The sequence below is a fragment of the Equus przewalskii genome, chromosome 32, assembly GCF_037783145.1.
Source record: "Equus przewalskii isolate Varuska chromosome 32, EquPr2, whole genome shotgun sequence".
NCBI lineage: Eukaryota > Metazoa > Chordata > Mammalia > Perissodactyla > Equidae > Equus > Equus przewalskii.
Genome location: NC_091862.1, coordinates 11,606,197 through 11,618,471, shown reverse-complemented (window position 1 = coordinate 11,618,471; position 12,275 = coordinate 11,606,197). Strand labels below are relative to the sequence as shown.

The window sequence follows — 12,275 nt, the reverse complement described above, 5'->3', positions numbered from 1 at the left end:
AAATTCTTTAAAGTATTCTGTGACTTGCTTTACAGACTAGCATATGGTCAATTTTGGTAAATGTCCCATATGTATCTGAAAAGAGTTTGTATTCTGACAACTAACTGTAATGTGGTATCCTGGATGGGATTCTGGAACAAATAAAGGACTAAGGAAAAATTAGGAAAGACTAAAGTAAATCTGAACAAAGTATGCAAAATATTTTATTAATAATAATGTATCAATATTGGCTCATTAATTTTACCAAACATACAATAATAATGTAAGATGTTAATATAGAGGAAATTGGGCAGGGAGCTTATGAGAATTCTCTGTACTATGTTCAAAAGTTCTCTTTACAGTTTTGGTAAATCTAAAACTTCTCTAAAAAATAAAGTTTATTTAAAGATACAATACCAATTATAACCACTAAAAAATAGATTTAAGTATAAATCTATACCTAGGTATAAATCTAACAAAATCTGTGCATGTGTATGCTGAAAACTATAAAATGTTGATGAAATAAATCAAAGAAGATCTAAATAAATGGAGACATACCATTTTCATGAATTGGGAGGCTCGACATAATAAAGATGTCAGTTTTTCTCAAATTGATATACAGACTAACATAATTCTTTAAAAATCCCAGCAAAGTTTTTATAAACTTAGAAAAAATTATCCTAAAATTCTTATGAGAAAACAAAAGTAATTATAATAACTAAAAATTTTGAAGAAGAAGAATTAAGTCAGAGGAATACCTCCATCTGATTTCAAGATTCATTTACATATGGATAACAATATCAAGATTATGTTAAATTGCCTGGGAGATAAACACATAGATCAATAGAACAGAATAGAAATCTTAGAAATAGATCTACAAGAGCAAAGCCAAATCATTTTTGGCAACGGTGCAAGAGCAATTGAATGAAAGAAAGATGGTCTTTTCAACAAGCGGTGCTGGAGCAATTGGATATCCTTAGGCAACTAGTGAATCTCAACCTAAGTTTCACATCTTGCACAAAAATTAACTGAAAATGACCATAAATTTAAATGTAAAATTGTAAAACTTTCAGAAGGAAAATAAGATAAAATATTTGGGAACTATGGCTTGTTTAAGAGTTCTTACGCATGACATTAGATGCACAATCCATAAAAGAAAAGAATAATAAATTAGAGTTCATCAAAATTAAAAACTTTTGCTCTGTGAGAGACCACTTTAAGATGAAAACACAAGTTACAGACTGGAAGAATATGTTTGTAAATCACATGTGAGAAAGGACCCATATCCATAATATATAAAAACTCTTAAAACTCAATAGTAAAACGAACAATCCAATTAGAAAAAGGGCAAATCACATGAAGTGACATTTCACCTAAGAAGATATACAAATGGTGAATAAGCACAAGAAAAGATGTTCAACATCATCAGGCACGTAGGAAATGCGAATTTTAGGACCGTGATGAGATATCATTACACATCTATTAGAATAGCAAACATAAAATAGTGACAACACCAAATGCTGATGAGGACACAGAGAAACTGCAACTCTCATATGTTGATAATAGGAATGCAAATGGTACAGCTGCTCTTGAAAATAGTTTGGCAATTTCTTTAAAAACTAAATGTGCTTACTATTCAACCCGGGAAACACTCTTGTGTACATATCCCAGAAAAATGAAAATGTTCACTAAACAACCTATGTACCATATTCAACTGATTCATATCTTGGGGAATCAGTTGGCTTCCCCAGATAATTTAGCATTACCATGAAGACAGCTACTCTGAACTCCAAATATGACATTGCGTGGCTCAAATGAAACTCTTCCATTCTACAAAGTTTGTCATCATAGGCAGAATTCACACAGGTCAAAATGGAAGGTTTGGTTCATGACAATGACAAGAAAAATTTGACTTTAATATGAGTAATGTTTGTAAAAAATTTTCTAAAAAAGCAAAGGAGGATAAAACAAAAAGAATTGGAGAGACAAAATGGCAGCTGTTCTTAGAGAATAGCATTCCAAATATATTAGCATATTATCTTCCAAAATAAGTCTCTAATGGCTGCTACCAGTTAATACTGTTTGGTCTGAACTTTTGAAGTTTTGTCTGGGGTAACACCATCTGAGTAGTTCCCTTTTCCTCACTGAAATAGTAAGAAATACAACAGTATGAGAGAGAGAACAGAAGATTTAGCAAGGCTGTGGAATATGTCATTTATTCCATGTTCAAAGGCAATAGTAGAAAAGAAGCCAAGACGATGCCTTTATTCTTCTGTGAGAATTCTATTGTTTACTGTGTTCTAATTATGAAATCTGAACTTAAAAGGATGAAAGAGAAGCTCAATCAGCAGTATAAAGTGTATCTTCTCTGGAAATAGTTCTTAACGATTTAAATGGTAGGCTTATGTACCCGGGACTGACCCAATAGTTAAAGCAATATTCTGTAATACTCAAAACAGTCTGCAAAGCTGCATTTCTTGATTCGTTTGTGCTCCAGACAAATTATAAGGCTGTGTGACAGAGAGAGAAAACACTGCTAATCCTTCATGACTGTTAGGTGGTTTTACTGAAATGTAATTGTGAAAACAAATTGCTCAGGTACCGAAAAAAAAAATATGTTGTGCCATTTTCTCAGTTCAAAATGAATTCATTTATTCCTTAATCACAGAAAAGAAAAAGCTCTCTAAATTGAACCAAAGGAAATGTAGGGAATTTCCACAAAATAGAATTTTAAAATAAAGTGAAAAAAATACTTCCAGAATACTTTCATTCTGTAGAGGCTCACAAGGGAGTTAATGGAACTTGTGGTCACAGCAATCCAGAATTAATATCTTACATTTGGAAAATCAACATTGGGAATCTGAAAAGAGGAAAGCTACATGAAATGAAATCAGCTTGGGTTATTAGCCATCTACAATATTCACCCCACTCAGGCACACGCAGACATATGTTAAAGACATAACTGTCTCTACTTCCTCTTGAGATTTTTTTCAGTAAATGAAACTCCAACCACAAAAGCAGTTGACAATGTGAAATTACAAAAAGCTGTCAGAAGGCCTGTGTGGGAGATCCATTCACCATAAGCACAAGTGCTAGGAATCTGAGAAGCTTTTTAAATGGATTCAGAGACCTTTGGAAAAAAAAAGGTCTCCATCTCCAGTAATTGAATTTGACACCAACGTTCTTTGGATGCTAGGGCTGTACAGGGTATTTTCCCATCCACATCTAGGCTAAATTGGAGATGGTGACCTCTGATAGACTAGAGCAATCCAGGAAGTAATAGAAACCTCACTTCATAGAAACTGGTGACAGGTTGGGATTAAATGCTGGGCTGGCCAGGAACAGTCAAATTCCTTTTCAGGGAGCCCATAGGCTCCCAAAGGAATGGAGATTTTTTAAAACATTCTATCAATACTTCTTTTCCCAACTTGCTTCAACTAAATTGAACATTATAATCTAAGACCACCTTAGATTTAGGACACAGGTAAGAGTTAAATCCTAATGAGAGTCTTAGCTTCTTAAATTCAATACCATTTTACAGAATTCAGTAACAGTAGACAAGAAGGACTGGGGAATGTAGACAGAGATTTATGTATAAGGATGTTCCTTGCACTGTTGTTTAAAATAGTTTTAAAAAAACCTAACTATTCAAGAACAAGGAATTGGTTAAGATTTAAGGTACATCATAAAATGCAAGTATATGCAGTCATTACAAAGAGTCTTTTTAAAGAACATTTAATTAAAGTAAATTTCTCAAGCTACATTATTGTGAAAGCAAGACAGAGAATTTTACAATGTAATGGATAGATATATATGTATCCAAATATGCATAGAATAAAAAATCAGAAATTATTGAGTGATCACCACTAGGCAATAAGATTACAAATGGTTCTTATTTTTTATACACTTTTGCTAATTTACTGAAATGAATACATACTATTTTATAACCAGACAATGGGAAAAAATAGCCAAGAGAGTGAAAATATGATTACAGTCATTTTAAGCACCAAAATTTTGTTATATTTACTTGCCTGTTAGTTGTTAATTCATTTGTTGAACGAGGATTTATTAAAAACATTGTGTTAGGACTTCTGAGAAAAAAGATCTAGAATGCATGTTTGCATAACTCCCTCCTAGAAATTCACAAAAGAGAATAAAAAAAATTTTAAATGGAGAATAAAATTTTGTCCATTATAAAACTTGGGAAATGTCGCAAACCCTTATAGCAAACTCTAAAGAATATATGGAAACTGTAATTAAATTTGCCTATTAGAAGAGTAGACTGAATATCACCACTAGTCATTTTATTTGGAAATCAACTGGTTAAGTAAGATTTTATTCATCTATATCATTAGAAAGAATGATTTTGATCTATACAAATTGATTTACAAGAGATGTATTATTCAATAAGAAAACAGAGACACCGAAAAGTATATGAATGTAAATACAGAGCAGGTAAATAGATACACATCCATATATTATTTATAATTATATATTCCTATAAATAAATAAATATACATATACAAATATATATATAATCCCTAATCATTTTTACAAAACAAACAATGACTTGCAAACTCTGTATGATAGAGATTATATATGCATGAGGAGAGAGAGATTATACGAGCATGAAAGAATTGACACACACAAGGATGTTAACCTTAATAAAAGAGAAGAGAACTATTTGGATGTCAAGCACAAAAATCAGAATTATTTAAAAATCATATACATAAATTTCTCTTGCTGGCCATAACAGTGTAACTGGTACTGAACTTGCCTTCTCAACAATTATAAAACTGGACAAAATATATGAGTCAACTATTTTCAGACACTGACAAATGGGCAATACAAGATGTAAACTTTAAGAGAAGGGAAACATATGAAATAAGTCCAATAATTCCTCCATAACTGCCCTGATTTTCTGCCTGATGGCAATTTCTGCCACAGCTCAGAGAGCAGAGCCAAGCAGAGAGTAGTCTTGATGAACCAAGGAGGCAGATATTGGAGTTCCAGGCTGTGGAAGCAGGGGCAATTTTCAGAACAGGATACATAAGAAAACAGAATTGTGTGAGATGGGGTTGGAGGTGGGGGAGCCTCACAGGGACTCAATAAAACATGCTTGGCTGAGGATTGGACTGACTGTGCAACAGGGTGAGATTCTGCAAGGCCAAGCAGGCATGGCGTGCTACAGGGATGACAGCTAACCAAAGATACTTGAAGCAGTCTTGGACAGATTGGAGTTCCATCGTAGCTACAATGAAGAGACTACAGTGAGTACAGTGGACATTCAGTTGACAATAAGTATATGCTAGAGTAAGAGGTGCACCTTAGAATTTGGCCCAAAACTGAAACAGACAAATCTTCATCAAAAAGTAGAAACAACCCTGACAGGATCAAAATAATTTGACAGGATTTAATGTCTGTCAGAAAAAAATTGTAATGCCTTTTATAGAAAGACAACATAACCCATACTCCCTGCAACATATTATTCACCATGTCCAGCATATACTTAAAAATTACTAGAAATTCAAAGAAACAGGAAAATGTAACCCACAGGTAAGAAAACAGCAAATAGGAACAGGACCCCAAATGACCCAATGTTAGAAACAGTAAATAAAACTTAAAAATAGCTATTATAAATATGTTTAAGGTCTTAAGGGAAAATATGATCATAATGAATGAAGGGATGGGGAAATTTTGCAGAGAAGCACTACAAAAAAGAATCCAATGGAAATTTAATAAAGGAAATGTATAATATATGAATGAAAAATTCACTAGATGGGCTTCTGGCAGATTGTGAGCAGCAGAAGAGTTTGAGAACTTGAAAACAGATTAATAAAATTTATCCAGTGCTAAGGATGTAGAGAAAAAGAATTTAAAAAAAATGAACAGAACCGCAGTAACCTATAACAAACTATTAAGAGAAGAGAGAAAAATGGAGAACAAAATACAAAGAAATGACAGCAGAGAATTTACCATATTAGGGGAAAAACATCAACATATAGCTCTGAGAAGCTAGCAAAAGGCAAATAGGAGAAACAGAAAGAGAACCACAACTAGGCACAGCATAATCAAACTGCTGAAAATGATCATAAAGAGAAAATCCTAAAAGTAGCCAGAGAAGATCATATAATATATATAAGGAAACAGTCATACAAATAAGTTAACGTCTCAGAAACAATAGAATCCATAAAAAATGGAAGGCATCTTTAAAGTTCTGAAAGAAAGACAAATGTTATCCCAGAATTTTCTATCCAGAGAAAATATCCTCCAAAAATGAAGATAAAACATATTTTCAGATAATAAAAACTGAGAAAATTTGTCAACAGCAAACCTTTACTAAGAAAATTCTATAAGAAGTTCTTCAAGCTGGAGGAAAAATGATACCAGATGGAAATTCAGATCTATAGAAAGGAATGAAGATCACTGAAAGTGTAACAAGGTATACCTGAAACTTACACAATGTTATATGCCATATGACCTCAGTAAAATAATTTTTTAAAAAGACATTTTATTTTTTCTTTAATATCTTTAAAATAGTATAACTCTTTAAAGCAAAAATTATACTACTGACTAAGGATTTAAATTATGTAAGGCAATATATATGACAACAAGAGGACAAAGTATGAAGGATAAAGAGAACAATGTTATTGCAAGTCTATACCTTTTGAAAAGAAAAAACTGTTTATTCTAAAAAGACACTGATAAACTAAGAATGCACACTGTAATTCTTAGAACAACCACTAAAAAAATAAAGTATATCTAAAAACCCAATACAGAAGTAAAAATGGAATAATAAATTATTTAACATTGTAAAAGAGGGCTTGGAAAGATAAATGGAACAAAAAACTGACAAGACAGATAGGAAAAAATAACAAATGTAGATTTAAAGCTAACCATGTTAATAATCACTTTGTATGTGAATGGACCAAAGACTCCAAATAAAAGGCAAAGATTATTGGATTTATTGGAAAAAAATAAAGCTATTCCCAACTATGTGTTGTTTACAAAAGATGCTCTTTAAATGAAAAGGGACGTAGAGGTTGAAAATTTTAAGATGGAAAAGGATATACCAACCAAAGAGTAAGTATAAGAAAGCCGGAGTGAGAACTTTAATATCAGACACAAGGGAAATCAAGACAAGGAGAATTGCCTGAGATGTTTTGAAAAGACATTTCTGAATAATATAAGGATTAATTGTAAGGAACAAATAGTAGTCATAAGTGTGAATGAACCTAATAACGGCATTTCAAGATACATGAAAAAACTTAGAGCTAAAGGGAAAATAGACAAGTGCACATTAATAGTGGGAGATTTTTAACACCATTTTTCTTGTAATTGATAGAACAACTAGGAAATATTCAGTGAAGTTATGGAAGATCTAAATAACACTACCAACCACTGAGGCCTAATGGATACAGATAAAAAATATATTCAACAATTGCAAAATACAAATTCTTTACATTTTTATGCTTTTGTTGCTGTTGTTGAGGAAGATTGGCCCTGAGGTAACATTCATTGCCAATCTTCCTCTTTTTTTAAGTTTTCTCTCCCCAAAACCACAGTACATAGTTGCATATCCTAGTTGTAGGTCATTCTAGTTCTTCTATGTGGGCTGCCCCCTCAGCATGGTAGGTCCACACCCAGCAACTGAACTGGTGAACCACGAGCCACCGAAGCAGAGCACACAAACTTAGCCTCTCAGCAACGGGGTTGGCCCCCTACAGATTCTTTTTTTTTTTTTTAAAGATTTTATTGTTTCCTTTTTCTCCCCAAAGCCCCCCAGTACATAGTTGTATATTCTTTGTTGTGGGTCCTTCTAGTTGTGGCATGTGGGACGCTGCCTCAGCGTGGCTTGATGAGCAGTGCCATGTCCACGCCCAGGATTCGAACCAACGAAACACTGGGCCGCCTGCAGCGGAGCACGTGAACTTAACCACTCGGCCACGGGGCCAGCCCCCCCTACAGATTCTTTTTAAGTGCACAGAAAACATACAGCTGCATCATACCTAAATTTTGGTGCATTTCAAACACTGAAATATCATAGAATATGTTCTCTGACCAAAATGGAATCGAACTTTAGAAGTAAATAAGAAGACACTTGCAAAATCTCTAATTATTTAAAAGTTAAACAATATGCTTCTGAATAATTCATAAGTCAAAAAAATATGAGAAAAATTAGAAAATATATAAAGTGAAATATAATGAACATACAACATATCAACATTTGTGGGAAAAGAACTAAAGCAGTGATTAGAGAGAAATTTAAAGCTTCATATTTAAAGAGAAGAAAGATGAAAATCACTCCCTACTATAAGAAGTTAAAAGAAAAGTTAAACCCGAAGTAGTTAGAAGAAAGGAAATAACAAAAATGAGTGCAAGTCAATGAAATAGAAAACAAATAGTAGAGAAATTTTTAGCAAATCCAGAAAGTGGGTCTTTGAAATAATTAGAATTGATAAATCCCTAGCAAGATTGACCAAGATAAGTAAGAGTAGAAATCATGAAATTGAAAGCAGACAGTAGAGAAAATTAAATCAGAAGTTGGCTCTTTGAAAAGATTAATAAGATGGATAACCCTAGCAAGACTGATGAAGAAAAAAAGAAGAGAAAATACAGAGCCAGCCCTGATGGCCTAGCAGTTAAAGTTTACCACTCTCAACACTTCAGAAGCCTGGGTTCGCTTCCCAGTTGCAGAACCACACCACCCATCTGTCAGTTGCCATGCTGTGGTGGAGGTTCACACAGCAGAACTAAAAGGACTTACAGTTAGGATATACAACCATGCACTGGCATTTTGGGGAGAAAAAAACAAAAAAAGAGGAAGATTGGCAATAGATGTTAGTTCAGGGCAAACTTCTCTGCAAAAAAAGAAGTTATGTGACAGATTGTTTAAAAAGAAAAAAAACAATAGTCTCATCAAGTTAAAAAGAAAGCATATCTTTCATTAAAAAAAGAAAAGAAAGATACAAATCATGAAAATTAGAAATGGAAAACAGGATATCTCTCCATATCCTACAGGCATTAAAAAAGCTCCTAAGGGAATATTGTGAACAACTTTATGTCAATAAATTTGGCAATATAAATGAAGTGAACAAATTCCTTGGCAAAATAGCTTATGTAAATTAAAACAAGATAAGCCATAAAATCTAAATACACTCTATTTATTTAAGAATTTCAATTTTTTATCAAAGTCTTCACACAATGGAACCTCCAGGCCCAACGGGTTTCAGTGGTAAATTCAAACGTTAAGGAAGAAATGATACCAACCTTACACAAAGTCTTTAAGAAGATAGAGAAGGAGGGAACACTTCACAATTCATTTTATCAGTTCATCATAAACCTGATACAAAAACCTGAGGAAGAAATGACAAGATTAGAGCAATTATAAGATAACTACAGTCCAATTTTTCTCATAGAAATTTACACAAAATCCTCCTAAAAATATTAACAATTTGACTCCAACAACACAGAAAAAGGATGATACACCACAACCAAGTGTGGTTTATCTCAGCAATGCAGGGTCATTTTAACATTTGAAATTCAATCATTGTAATCCATGATATTAATAGACTCTTAAAGAACCACATGATCATCTCAATAGATGAAGAAAAAGCACTTGACAAAATTCACCGTTTATCATAAAAACTCTCAGCAAACTGGGAATAGAAGGGAATGTTCTCAACCTGAAAAAGGACACTTTTTAAAAACTTGCAGCTAATATCATATTTAATAGTGAAAGACTGAAAACTTTCTTCCTGAGATAAAGAAAAAGGTAAGAATGTCTTTTCTCACCAATTATATTCAGTAATGTACTGAGGTCTTAACCAGTGCTAAAAGACAGTAAAAAGATTTGAAACGAAGTAAAATTGTACCTATTAGCAGATGGTTTGATTGTCATCATTAAAAAAAAATCTGAAGAAATCTACAAAGCAATTACTACAACTAAAATTTAATTTATCAAGTTAAATATAGAATAACGAATTATCTTTCTATATACTAGCAGTAAAAAGTCAGTAAACAAAATTTTATTAAGTCCATTTACAATAGTATCAAACTATTAGAGCTAACAAGTGAATGCAGCCATATCATAGGATACAAATTCAATATATAAAAGTCAACTGTATTTCTATACACTAGTAATAAACATTTGAAAACAATTTTAAACTATTTACAATAGAATCCAAAAACATAAAATACTGAGACACAAATCTAATAAAAGATTTGCAAGACATTTCCACTAAAACTACAGACATTACTCAGAAATATTAAAGACTTAAATGGCCAGATATACCATGTTCATAAACTAGGTGCCTGAATATGGTTAAGATGCTACTTCTCCCCAAATTTTTAGATAAATTCATCACAACACCAATCACAATGCTGGTAGCCTCTTTTTAAAAATTTATGTGAACAGGGGCCGGCCCCATGGCCGAGTGATTGGGTTCCCATGCTCCGCTTTGGCAGCCCGGGGTTCAGATCCTGGGCATGGACCCAGCACCACTCATCGAGCCATGCTGAGGCAGCATCCCACATGGCAGAGCCAGAAAGACCTACAACTAGAATATACAACTATGTACTGGAGGGCTTTGGGGGTAGAAGAAGAAAAAAATATATATTGGTAACAGATGTGAGCTCAGGTGGCAATCTTTAAAAAAAAAAAAATGTACATGAACTTTAAAAGAAACTACAATAGCCAAAATATTTTTTAAAAAGAAAAACAAAGTCGGAGGACTTATAATACCTAACTGTAAAATATTCAGTAATTAAAACGGTACGGTATTGGCATAGGATAGGGAAATCAGTCAATCAAACAGAAGAGAGAATCCGGAAGTAGATCCACCTTACACAATCATTAATTTTTGACAAAGACATCGAAGCAATACAATAGGAAAAAGACAGTCATTTCAACAAATAGTGCTGCAAACACTGCACATCCATATGGAAAAAAATTGGACCTGGATCCTTACCTTATACCATACACAAAAATTTATCCAAGATGAACCATAGACCCAAAGCTTCTAGAAAAATAAAAACAAGAAGATGTCTTCACAACCTGGGTATAAGCAATGACCATAAAAGGAAAACAATGATAAACTCGACTTTATCCAACTAAAAACTTTTGCTCATCAAACTACATCATTAGGAAAATGAATAGGCAAGAGGGAGAGAAAATATTTATAAATTATCTGACAAAAGGACTGTATACAGAAAATTTGAAAAACAACTCAATAATACAAAAAGATAAACAACTCCATTAAAAATGAGGAAAAAGCTTAGACATTATAAAGTGCTCAATATCATTATTTGTTAGGAAAATGCAAACAAAAACCACTACGCCCCTATTAGACTAGCTAACATTTAAGAGACTGTCAATCTCAAATATTAGTGAGGGTGTAAACCTGGAACTCTCACACACTGTTGGCAGGAGTACACAACGGTACAACCTGTTGGCAGATCATTTGGCAGTTTCTTGTATAGTTACACTACTTTAACCAGCGGCCTAGCAATTCCATTCCTAGGCATTTATCCATATGAAATGAAAATATTCAGGCACAAAAAGACTTGTAGAAGAACATACATCGTAGCTCTCTTCATAGTAGCCCCAAACTGGAAACTACTCAAACGTCCATCAACGGGCCAGTGAAGAAACGCTTTGTGGTTTATTCACGCAACGGAACACGCTCAGCAATAACAGGTAACAGACGCTGCATCCCACAACACCGTGATGAGTCTCTGTTGAAGAAAAGAAAATGGACACAAATACGACGTATGGAATGACCTCATTATATAAAGCATTGAAGAGGAAACGTGATGGAAGACTGAAAACAGAAAAGTGCTTGTTTGGAGAGCTGTGCTGGCAGGAAGGGGCAAGAGGAAACTTCCTGGGTGATGATCCCAACATGGCGGCGGCAGCGGCAGACGTTATCTTGAGGCACAATCACTCCCAGGAGCAGAGCAGGGCCCATCTTTCTCAGCATCTCTTTCTCAAAGTAAAGGCTGAGTAAATTGGACTGCATAGTGATTTTCAAAGTTCTGCTTGTAAAAAAAATATATATATATATCACCATAAATAAAATCAAAAGAAAAATGACAAACTGGGAAATGGATGATTTGTAAAACATGCCATGGACAGCAGAGTTATTACACAAAGACTTTTGACAAATCAGTAAGAAGCAAAATAAACACCCCAATAGAAAAACAAACAGGAAATTCTCAGAGTAAGAAACTCAGATAGGAAAAAAAAAACGTTTTTAAATATAGGAAAAAATGTCCCCACTAGTTAGAGCAGAAAG

General features: G+C 33.5%; 1 long non-coding RNA gene across 3 annotated transcripts in view; it reads right to left on the bottom strand.

Annotated features, from left to right (window-relative positions):
* The window catches only part of LOC139080793 (uncharacterized), a 38,528-nt gene extending 26,649 nt beyond the window's left edge, over positions 1-11,879 (bottom strand). For 2 of the 3 annotated variants that reach the window (XR_011535578.1, XR_011535577.1), the window contains exons 1-3: positions 11,561-11,865; positions 9,250-9,335; positions 4,011-4,112 (exon numbers count right to left, since the gene is read on the bottom strand). This is a non-coding gene — a long non-coding RNA (uncharacterized lncRNA). Of the gene's footprint in view, positions 1-4,010; positions 4,113-9,249; positions 9,336-11,560 lie in introns of all 3 variants that reach the window. The other variant, XR_011535576.1, reaches the window with a different exon arrangement.
* Positions 11,880-12,275: the final 396 nt, after the last annotated feature.